At 40.9% G+C, this 11,205-nt stretch overlaps 1 protein-coding gene across 3 annotated transcripts in view; it reads left to right on the top strand.

Annotated features, from left to right (window-relative positions):
• The first annotated feature begins 3,109 nt into the window (after positions 1 to 3,109).
• LOC120022435 (polypeptide N-acetylgalactosaminyltransferase 4-like) overlaps positions 3,110 to 11,205 on the top strand; it is a 45,474-nt gene continuing 37,378 nt past the window's right edge. The window contains exon 1 of one of the 3 annotated variants that reach the window (XM_038966332.1): positions 3,110 to 3,209. The gene's annotated coding sequence lies outside the window, so the exon portion shown is untranslated. Of the gene's footprint in view, positions 3,210 to 3,456; positions 3,832 to 11,205 lie in introns of those variants that run through there. The other 2 variants (XM_038966329.1, XM_038966330.1) reach the window with 2 other exon arrangements.

The following is an 11,205-nucleotide window of genomic DNA, read 5'->3' as shown; positions in this document are numbered from 1 at the left end:
ACGTGTCAGAGTATATTTTCATCAATTACAGATGATGCACTACTGTACTACAACTATGACACTGGTTCATATTTCAAATGTTCCACAGACCTCACCCTTACTATTCCTTTCTAATGGCTGAACCTCATAAGGAGAGGAGTCTGAATATGTCAGACCTGGGTTAAAATACTAATTGAAATCATTTAAAATACTTAATCATGGCTTGATTGAGCTTCCCTGGCTTCATGGAAACAATAGAATTGGCCTCCATGCAGGCTAAAGCAAAAGCTCAAAGTATTTGGAAGACCTTCCCATAGACCTCTATTCACTGTGATGTATTGCATGGCCGAACCAACTGAACAGAGTTAAGTGTTCAGGACACTGTAGTAATTACATCACCATGCCAGTTGAGTGAGGTCCATTTGAAAATGTAGTTATTGGGGATACATGTACACTGGATAGGTGCAGTGAAGTGTGTTGTTTTACAGAGCAAAAATGTGGGTTAAATGCCTTGCTCAATGGTACAGACAGATGTTTCACCTTCTCAGCTCGGATAATATAACCAGTGACCTTTCGGACACTGGCCCAATGCTCTAACTGCTAAGCTACCTGCAGCCCTTGATGTTGTGGAAATGCAACAGTGACACTCCATGGTTTTGGGGTGTACTTTCAGTTTTCTGCCAATTCAGTTCTCTCTCCTTTACATAAATGGCATATCCTTGAACAATGCTCTACATACCAGTGGTGGATGGTGGGCAGAGATATAGAAGGGAGGGCTTATGGTAATGGCTGGCATAGAATTAATGGAACGGTATCAAACACATCAAACACATGGAAACGATGTGTTCGATACGGTTCCATTCATTCCAGCCATTACAACGAGCATGTCCTCCTATATATCCGCCCACCAGCCACCACTGAGACATATACATTGCAGATAGAAGAAGTTCACATTCTTATGGATGGGATTTGAGGAGATGTCCTTGGCTTGCTCTGGTAAAGTTTGTGGAATCTACGGCACGCCTGCTGAGGTGCATGAAGGTGGTGTAAGAGTGAAAAGAAGGAAGCACACTCTGGGTCGATAAAAATGTCAGATGAGTCTTCTACTTTGTGACTTGAACTCCCAGATCTGACAATTGTCCCACCAGAGAAAGTGTAATATAATGTACATTATAAGATAGCCACTAGATGGCAGTGTACACTTTGCTAAATGATTTACCACCAAGCAGTAAATAACAACTGGTCTAATATAGAGCGTTTCATATTGAATACTTAAAAATCCATTTGAAGGTCCCAAGATGAGAGAGGTGTTGGTTGATTTTGAACTGTGTTTGACCTGAAACGACCCTCCAGATTACAATAAAATGTTAGTCAGACAGCTAATTAAGCTGACAGGCTTAATCAGGCCAACCAGAAAAATAGCCCTTCTGGCCTGTCTATTTTATGCATTTATTGCTGGAATATATTATTTACAGATTAGGATCTGAATCAACTTAATTTGACCTTCATCACGGTCCTTCATGGAATGAGCACAAATTGTTGGTCTTTGTATGTAGGCCTACCACTGTCGTATCATGGATCTCACAGTGATACCATAGTTGTCAACACATTGTAATACATTTTTTAAAAGAATGTTTAATTCTAATCAATGAATTGAATGAACATTTGTATTTATTTAGGAACACATGAATAAGCAAACTTGTACAATTCAATTACATTTTAATTCAGGAATGGTTGAAACATAAGTCTGTACAATAATCACTTTTCTTCAGTCGCTTGAGATTTCGGATCGTATCAGGGAAACGGGACCCCTCTAGTTCCGGCTGGGGGTTCCTGGGTGAAAAAGAAGTGTCAATTGTTTTCAATGGGAAAAAGAGAAGGAGAAAGAGAGGGAAGGGTAGAAAGAGAAAGAGAGAAGGAAAAAGAGAAGGGAGGCGAAAGAAAAGTTCCCTGGCAGGCTTCCAATAGCCACAGGTGTCATGGTGGTTGGCAGCCTGGCACACTGCTGTCCATCCGGGCCTGGTCCGGTATGAACAGGACCCCTAGAGGAAAAGACAACAAACCAATCCCTATAAAGTCAAATATGCTGAGAGGGAAGGGAGAATTGTGTGCAACTGTGCATAGCATATGCAGACAGGCCCAGAAGTTAAACAATGAATGAATAATTTTCTTTGGCAATATGTAGCTGTCATTTGTTTCAAATAGGGAGATTATGGTCCACATCTGTTATCTATTATTGAAATTATAATTATGTTATTACACTGTGACACACGATTCTCTGTTTTGTGAATTATTTAACTTATTTAACTTTAACTTATTTACAAAAATCATAACTGACTTCATTGAATATCTTCAGCATTTGCGTCACATATTGCAAAATTCCAGTATCACATTTCTTATTTTATCAGTGCTAGTCCCTGCACTAAACTAATAACTTCAGCCCATAACTTATTCCACAGCCTGTCATTTCAGATTCAAACCTTAAACCTGTTTTAAGTTATGAAACCATAAACCATGTGTTGGTATTGATCCAACATAAGAAACATTCTCTTGACACTGTGAACTGAGACGGCACTTAAATATTTCACACAGATCACTTTTGCTAATAGCCGGCTGACATATCATGAATTTTATCTATTGGAATGTAATTCCTTCCATATTTTCAGCGTTTAGGGTTTCAGTGATCTAACTTCGGTCTTCCTCAATAGCTATAGATGTGAACTGGGATGTGGCCACAAATGTTCTCAAGTCAAATTCATATTATAATTCCTCTTCTTTTACAGTGAGTCAGATTTCCAATGTATTTATTTGACAAATAAACTTAAACTTAAACTGACTGAGAGCTCTGCATAAAATAAATCAGTAAACATGTAAACACTTTTCCACTTGTTCTCATGCCATACCTTTGTTATTAGCATTGCAATGCCTATGGAGTCTGTGTACACAGAGTATTCTATAGTTTACTGTTGATATCCGCCACACATGGGCCTCCCTCGGCAACAAACCCGGTGGGGTTGAAGTCCAGTTATATCCGCCACACCTGGGCTGCCCTCGGCAACAAACCCGGTGGGGTTGAAGTCCAGTTATATCCGCCAGAACTGGGCTGTCCTCTAAGAGTTTAGACTGAGACTCATGAAAATCTCATTGAACAATGCATGCTATCTAACCTGTAAACCACACCTCATCCATGGATAGAATATATCTAATCTTAAAGAGGCAGGGATTAACAGGTAAAGTGTCACGTAAGGTCAAACACACATGCACGCTCGCAAGCACATGCACACACACGCACATACAAAATATAAGATGCATTACTTTGTTATTATTTTATTATTTGTGACATTGGAAAAAGTGTTACAAGTGAAACACCCTTGTTCATTTTGGAACATTGTATAAAATTCTGTGCTGTCTTTAATATAATATTTTCACAATGCTTTGGTCACGTGGTTTATTCAGATCAAATCGCCACATTTACAAACTTCCTAGTGAGTGATCAACAAAGTACATTTACTTGCTCAGTCAGCAAACCAGCATTTCGTGAACAACAAGAGGTTTTAAGGTCAGAAATATTTCCAGCACAAGTACGCATACATGTAGTCTCATTTATTACAATGCTTCAAGAATTCCTTTGAAATCGAGTGAAAACAAGAGCTGGCAAGATAAATTCCGGAACGGAAAAGTGACAGCCCGAGCTAGCCAGCGCTCGAGACCATCATCAACGTGAAGAGGATGTGGTTGTGTTGAAAGCTGCAGTCTGAGATCGAGCTAGACAGATGCAAGCCAGAGGTTGAGTCGGAGACAAAACGCCGAGCAGCTTCCAGGAACACGGAATGTAGTGGACTAGGTAATAAAGTAAGAATGAAGTTAATTTGTACACGTGGCTAATCAGGTGTAATCTGATTAGCAAACGAATACATAGATCAGCTCTGGTCGCCCTGGGATAGAGTTAGCTAACTATCAAGTAGGTTAGCTAGCTATAGTAGCTAGGTAGGATTGCTTGGTCTTTTGCTACTGGAACTTTGTGTTTAGTAAATTTACGTTGGATGTAAGTGTCTTGTTCCTGAAGGTTTCGAACCATGGTCATCCAGCTCCCGGTCAGTAACAAGCTAACCGTAGCTAGCTAGCTAACTAGTTGGTAATCTAATCAAAGAGCCTCCATATCTGAGATTTAGTAACCAGCTAATTTAGTTGTCTATCTTGACACCTGAGTTAGGCGAACCTAATAATAGCTAACCCATGTCAGTCCATGCAAATAACTTTTATACTACTGTTATTTTGTAACAAACAGTTGGTAACAACAACGTGCATTGGTTTTAGCTAGAGTTTATATTCCCTGATTTAACATGGTTATATGTTCATTCTAAAGGTGCAATGCTTTTAAACCCTTCGCAGTCCGAGTTGAGTTATTATAGCTCACACTCACAGTAAGCCTCATCTTCTTTAAACTGAAGGTGACCTCTAGACTCTGCAGTTTCACCATTCTCAGCATATTTGCATTACTGTGATACGTGTTTCTGTATTGTCTATAATTAAAGCCTGTCAAGTTTCATGAACTAGATATGATTTATTTGCACTCTGTTGGAACAAAATGTAGGCCTTATGCTGAAGATGTAGAAATGTAGCTGGACCTTTAGCCATCTACTGACACACCCACTTCGGCTCACTTCTGCTCGCTCCGCTGCATCCAGACCACAACCTAAACATCAGGGAAAACAAGCACTTTGCCAAAGTTTTCCCCAAAGTCTTTGAAACTAAATCTGTCAACATACAAGGAGACATCGGCTATTTTCATTTGACAGTTTGGGCTAACATCAGACAAGATGCATCAAGTCCATTAAAGAGAAAGTAAAGCTGAACGACAAGCTTTCACTGTAGGCTTTAGACAATTTTCGTCAGTGTAACGGAGGTATGTGGAAGACATGTTAGCCTAACTTCATTTATCAACCTCCTGATCCAGTTTCATATGGTCGGCCGCTCGGACTTACTATAGTGTTTACGCTTAGTGTAATCACTGAAGAGTTGTTATTGTCGTCGAGAGAGCTTTTTCTGTGCCAAATGTTTACAGGGAGTATAGGCCTGTTGGCTCTTGTAGTTCGAGCTGGCCAGCTGGTTCCTGTCTGGTGTACCGTCCAGTGAAATGCCAGGGGAAATTTCCCGTAGGTACAGATCAAGGATCAGCATCCTCATTTCCAACCTTAACCATTAGTGATGGAAATGCAAAACTGACCCAAGATCAGCGTCTGCTAGAGAAACTTCAAACTACACTATTCAGTGAGACAGATGACATCATAGTAGAATACAGAATGTACTAGCACCTATTTTGAGTTTTTTCAGTGCTGAATGTTTAACAGCGAGTAACCGCTCACATATTGGCCCTCATATTTCATGTTGGCCCGCTGTTCATCTGCGGTGTACCATTCAGCGACACAGATAAAATGTACTCACACAAATGTTCTGAGTTACAGTGAGTGTTGTCAGTGCAACTTGTTTGACTGCTCTCTGAGATGGATGTCACAGTGAAAGCAGCAGCCCTGTTCTGTGTTTGTACTTTAATACGACTGTTGTTGATTGACTCTAGCTCTTTGTCAGTGTCAGGGGTGTTTTTCTTCCTCTTCGGTTGCAGATGAACACATTGGCGACGCTCCCATGTCCATACTAACGTAACCACTTTTAGAATGCCTGCCAAATACATTCCAGTGACAATGTGTTTCCCCTAGGATTTTTTTCAGCAGTGGTGGCAAGGGTAAGGGGGGGAGAGAGCATTGCTACTAGTGTTAGGGCAATGACGTGCTGGCTGTTCCCATAGACTTCCAGTCATTTAGCCAATGACTATCCATTTAAAAGCTTGTCTCTACATACATACATACATACATACATACAGTACCAGTCAAGTTTGGACACACCTATTCATTCAAGGATTTTTCTTTATTTTTACTATTTTCTACATTGTAGAATAATAGTGAAGACATCAACACTATGAAATAACACATGGGATCATGTAACCAAAAAAGTAACCAAAAAAGTGTTAAATAGATCCAAATATATTGTATATTTCAGTTTCTTCAAAGTATAACCCTTTGCCTTGATGACAGCTTTGCACACTATTGGCATTCTCTCAACCAGCTTCGTGAGGAATGCTTTTCCAACAGTCTTAAAGGAGTTCCCACATATGCTGAGCACTTGTTGGCTGCTTTTCCTTCACTCTGCGGTCAAACTCATCAGATTTCCACCGGTCTAATGCCCATTGCTCATGTTTCCTGGCCCAAGCAAGTCTCTTCTTCTTATTGGTGTCCTTTAGTAGTGGTTTCTTTTCAGCAATTCGACCATGAAGGCCTGATTCACGCAGTCTCCTCTGAACAGTTGATGTGTCTGTTACTTGAACTCAGAAGCATTTATTTGCCAGTAGAAAGGTGCAGCAAGCTCATTGATGGCTACAATAATCAGTTGTCTGCAGTTATCTTAAGGTGTGGAGACAAAGTTGTTTTTCAGTTTCAACTTATTTTAGAAGAAATAAGGATTTTTTAAAGAAAAGTGCAAGGGTGACAAAATATTTGTCTGCAACAGTATACAGCCGTGACATGTACACAGTGCTGTGAAAAAGTATTTGCCCCCTTTCTGATATTCTCTACTTTTGCATATTTTTGATACTGAATGTTATCAGATCTTCAACCAAAACCTAATATTAGATAAAGGTAACCTGAGTTTACAAATAACAAAAAAAGATATACTTATTTATTTAATATACAAAGTTATGCAACATCCAATTCCCCTGTGTGAATAAGTATTTGACCCGTTACACTCAATAACTGGTTGTACCACCTTTAGCTGCAATGACTGCAACCAAACGCTTCCTGTAGTTGTTGGTCAGTCTCTCACGTCGCTGTGGAGAAATTTTGTCCCCAAACCATCACACTACCACCACCATGCATCACCGTTGATTAAGGTTCTTACTGTGGAATGCATGGTGGTGGTAGTGTGATGGTTTGGAGATGCTTTGTTGCCTCAGGACCTGGACGACGTGCCTTAATAGAAGGAACCATTAATTTTGCTCAGTATCAGAGAATCCTACAGGAGAATGTCAGGCCATCTGTCTGAGCTGAAGCACAGCTGGGTCATGCAGCAAGACAATGATCCAAAACACACAAGTCTACTTGAAAATGTCTAAAAAGCAACATTTTAAGTTTTGGAATGGCCTAGTCAAAGTCAGGACCTAATCCCAATTGAGATGTTGTGTCAGGACTTTAAACAAGTAGTTCATGCTTGAAAGCCCACAAATGTAGCTGAGTGAAAGCAGTTCTGCAAGGAAGGGTGGGCCAAAATTCCTCCACAGTGAGAGACTGATCAACAACTACAGGAAGCGTGTGGAGTCAATGCAGCTGAAGGTGGCACAACCAGTGGGGGCAATTACTTTTTCACACAGGGGCATAGGGTGTTGTATAACATTGTTTATGAAGCAAATGAAATAAGTATGTCATTGTTGTGTTATTTGTTCACTCAAGTTCAATTTATCTAATATTAGGTTTTGGTTGAAGATCTTTATTTAACATTCAGTATAAAAAATATGCTAAATTAGAAAGGGAGCAAATACTTTCACAGCACTGTGTATAGGCCTGCAGTCCACATCCAGTGTTCTGCAGAGGTGTAGCCTACATAGTGCAAATGCAGTATAGTGCAGTTAGTATTGCAGGTCATTGATGGCAAGGTGCAGTGTTCGGCTCATATGCAAATTCTCTCTATTCCAGCACACAAAGTGAAATAGGATCATGGCTGGATGTAAATCCTTCAGATGGCTACAGCTAAACTCTCTAGCCTCTCTAGCCTACTGTACAGCTAGTCTCTCTAGCCTACTGTACAGCTAGTCTCTCTAGCCTACTGTACAGCTAAACTCTCTAGTCTCTCTAGTCTCGCTAGCCTACTGTACAGCTAAACTCTCTAGTCTCTCTAGTCTCGCTAGCCTACTGTACAGCTAAACTCTCTAGTCTCTATAGCCTACTGTACAGCTAAACACTAGTCTCTCTAGCCTACTGTACAGCTAAACTCTCTAGTCTCTCTAGCCTACTGTACAGCTAAACTCTCTAGTCTCTCTAGCCTACTGTACAGCTAAACTCTCTAGTCTCTCTAGCCTACTGTACAGCTAAACTCTCTAGTCTCTCTAGCCTACTGTACAGCTAGTCTCTCTAGCCTACTGTACAGCTAAACTCTCTAGTCTCTCTAGCCTACTGTACAGCTAAACTCTCTAGTCTCTCTAGCCTACTGTACAGCTAAACTCTCTAGCCTACTGTACAGCTAAACTCTAGTCTCTCTAGCCTGTACAAATTTATATATATATTTTATATATATATATATATATATATATATATATATATTTTATATATATTAAAAAATATATATATATATTTTATATATATGTATATATAAAAAATAAAAAAAAATATATATATATATATATATTTTTTTTTAAATCTTCCGATTTTAATCGGTATCGGCTTTTTTTGGTCCTCCAATAATCGGTATCGGCGTTGAAAAATCATAATCGGTCGACCTCTACTCTCTAGCCTACTGTACAGCTAGTCTCTAGCCTCTCTTGCCTACTGTACAGCTAGTCTCTAGCCTCTCTTGCCTACTGTACAGCTAGTCTCTAGCCTCTCTTGCCTACTGTACAGCTAAACTCTCGTCTCTCTAGCCTACTGTACAGCTAGTCTCTTTAACCTACTGTACAGCTAGTCTCTCTAGTCTACTGTAACAACAGTAAAGCAGCCATCTGCTCTGTCGTCAGTCAGACCTTTAAGATTAAACACTGCTTTCCAGTCTCCCATGAAAACCCCCTCTGACAGAAGATGCTAGATCAGGTGGCATCTAGATTAGTGACGGCGTAGCAATGGGGCAGTGTAGCCGGCCTTGGATCTAAAGCCTCCTGTAGCTGGTGGCTTAGGCCTACTTGTTTTGGATTCTGCAGAGCTCACACAGTCTTACCTCAAAGAGGAGGCAGAAATTCTCCCTAAGCCTTCTGTCAGACTCTGCTGGTGCAAATCCCTCCCTACCCAGCCCCACCAAGGGCTATCAGATTTAGTGGGAGGAAGGTGTGATGGACGTCTAATATAAAGGAGGTTTTGTTTAGTGGCGTTCTCCATTTTGTAACCCCAGGCCTCGGGAGTCCCTTGGCCAGTGACCAGAGCATTGAGTGTGAAAGAGCCATGGGCTGCTAACATCTTGAAGGACTGAAATGGAGACTCATGCTTAGTGACTCAACAATGGTGAAGCACACACCATTCAAAGAGTCTCCTCAGACCTGAATCTGACAAAGTTTTATGGTGCATTGTGTATATATAAATCTATATAGGGTGCATAAATAAATCATTTTAGGGTGACATCCTCGCTGGCACCCTCAGAGTTTCCCTGTCATGATCATTGATTTTTTTTTTTTCTCCCAGAGTTAAATTGATATTTTAGCAGTAAAGCAGTGTAGTCTGGATTACGGAAGAATCTCAATTGTACAGTAGCAAGCTGGAGTGTGTGTGGACAGATCACCTCATCGGGTGTATCTTCAGAGTGGAAAGACACAGAGTGGATCAAAGTTACTTTCTGAAGCCTCAGTCTGTCAGTCACTGTTGTAGTGCGTATCGCTCCCTGCTGAATTATTAATGCTGCGATTACACTCAATGTCAGCAGTGATGATGGAGACAGGTTTAGCAGTGTCTGCCCTCTTTGATTTGCCTCTGGTCTGCCTGTCTTCTGAGCTGAGCTGTCTGACTCTAAGCCTGTGTGTCAACACCAGAAGAAGTCTGTCTCTAAGCCTGTGTGTCAACACCAGAAGAAGTCTGTCTCTAAGCCTGTGTGTCAACACCAGAAGAAGTCTGTCTCTAAGCCTGTGTGTCAACACCAGAAGAACAGTAGAACAACCTTAGGCTTAGACTGTTGCCTAAACGTATCGTCTCAAAGAACCTTGGCTATTTAGTACACTCTTAGAGAAAGAAAAAGGCTTCTGAAAGGTTTCTCCGGCTGTCCCTATGGGATAATTATTTGAAGAACCATTTTAGGTTCTATGTTAGAACCCTTTTTCGATTCCATATAGAACCCTCTGTGAAAATAGTCATTCAATGGTTTTCCCTTGGGGACAGAAGAATAACCCTTTAGGTTCTGAATAGAACTTTCTAGAGTGTGCCATGTGCAATGCCTCCTGTATAAAATGTTGGATTTGATTAAGTTCAAGTATCTTCTGAAGTCGCTCTGGATAAGAGCGTCTGCTAAATGACTTAAATGTAAAATGTAAATGTATCTCTGGGGCCTCCCGAGTGGCGCAGTGGTCTAAGGCATTGCAGTGATAGCGGCATCACTACAGATCCAGGTTCATTACCATGCTGTGCCACGACCGGGAGACCCATGAGGAGGCGCACAATTGGCCCAGTGTCATCCGGGTTAGGGGAGGGTTTAGGCGGCCGGGTTGTCCTTGTCCCATCACGCTCTAGTGACTCCTGTGGCGGACTAGGCGCATGCACGCTGACACGGTTGCCAGGTGTACAGTGTTTCCTCCGACACATTGGTGTGGCTGGCTTCCGGGTTAAGCGAGCAGTGTGTCAAGAAGTAGTGCGGCTTGGCGGGTCGTGTTTCGGAGGACGCATGGCTCTTGACCTTCGCCTCTCCTGAGCCTGTACGGGAGTTGCAGCGATGGGACAAGACTGGAACTACCAATTTGAATATCACGGAAAAGGGGTCAAAAGAACAACAAAATATTATAATAAGTTCAACTATCTCACCACAGAGTAGCCTATATAATTAAATCAGCGGTACAGTGATCTATCTTTGCTATTTGTATTTAATTTCAGCTCACATCTAGCCCAGCCCTGAGTTTGTCATTATTGATCTTGGATGATGATGATTGTCATCAGTTTAGTCAATTTGAACGACATCATTAGCAGTTTTTTCTCATTTAGCCGCAAACAGACGTCTCAGTCGAGCATTAGCGCTGCCATGGAGTGGAATGAAATTAGCATCAAATCTTATTTAATTTAGCCTTTAAGCGTTTTGTGCTTAATTAAATCTCCCGTTCATGTGGAACGCTCTTGAGTGAGAATTTTAATCTGTCAATATCAAACTTGTTATGAACGCTACTATTCAACCGTTGTAATGGAAATATTTAATATGGCAACGTTTTAATATTTAATTTAGCCTGATCAACACTAAGTTTAGCATATTTGGAGTTTCTGTAACACAGATCGTTTCCAGTGT

This window comes from Salvelinus namaycush, chromosome 27 (genome assembly GCF_016432855.1).
Source record: "Salvelinus namaycush isolate Seneca chromosome 27, SaNama_1.0, whole genome shotgun sequence".
Lineage (NCBI taxonomy): Eukaryota > Metazoa > Chordata > Actinopteri > Salmoniformes > Salmonidae > Salvelinus > Salvelinus namaycush.
Note: the sequence above shows the minus strand (reverse complement) of the source record. Positions and strands in the feature narration are given on the sequence as shown.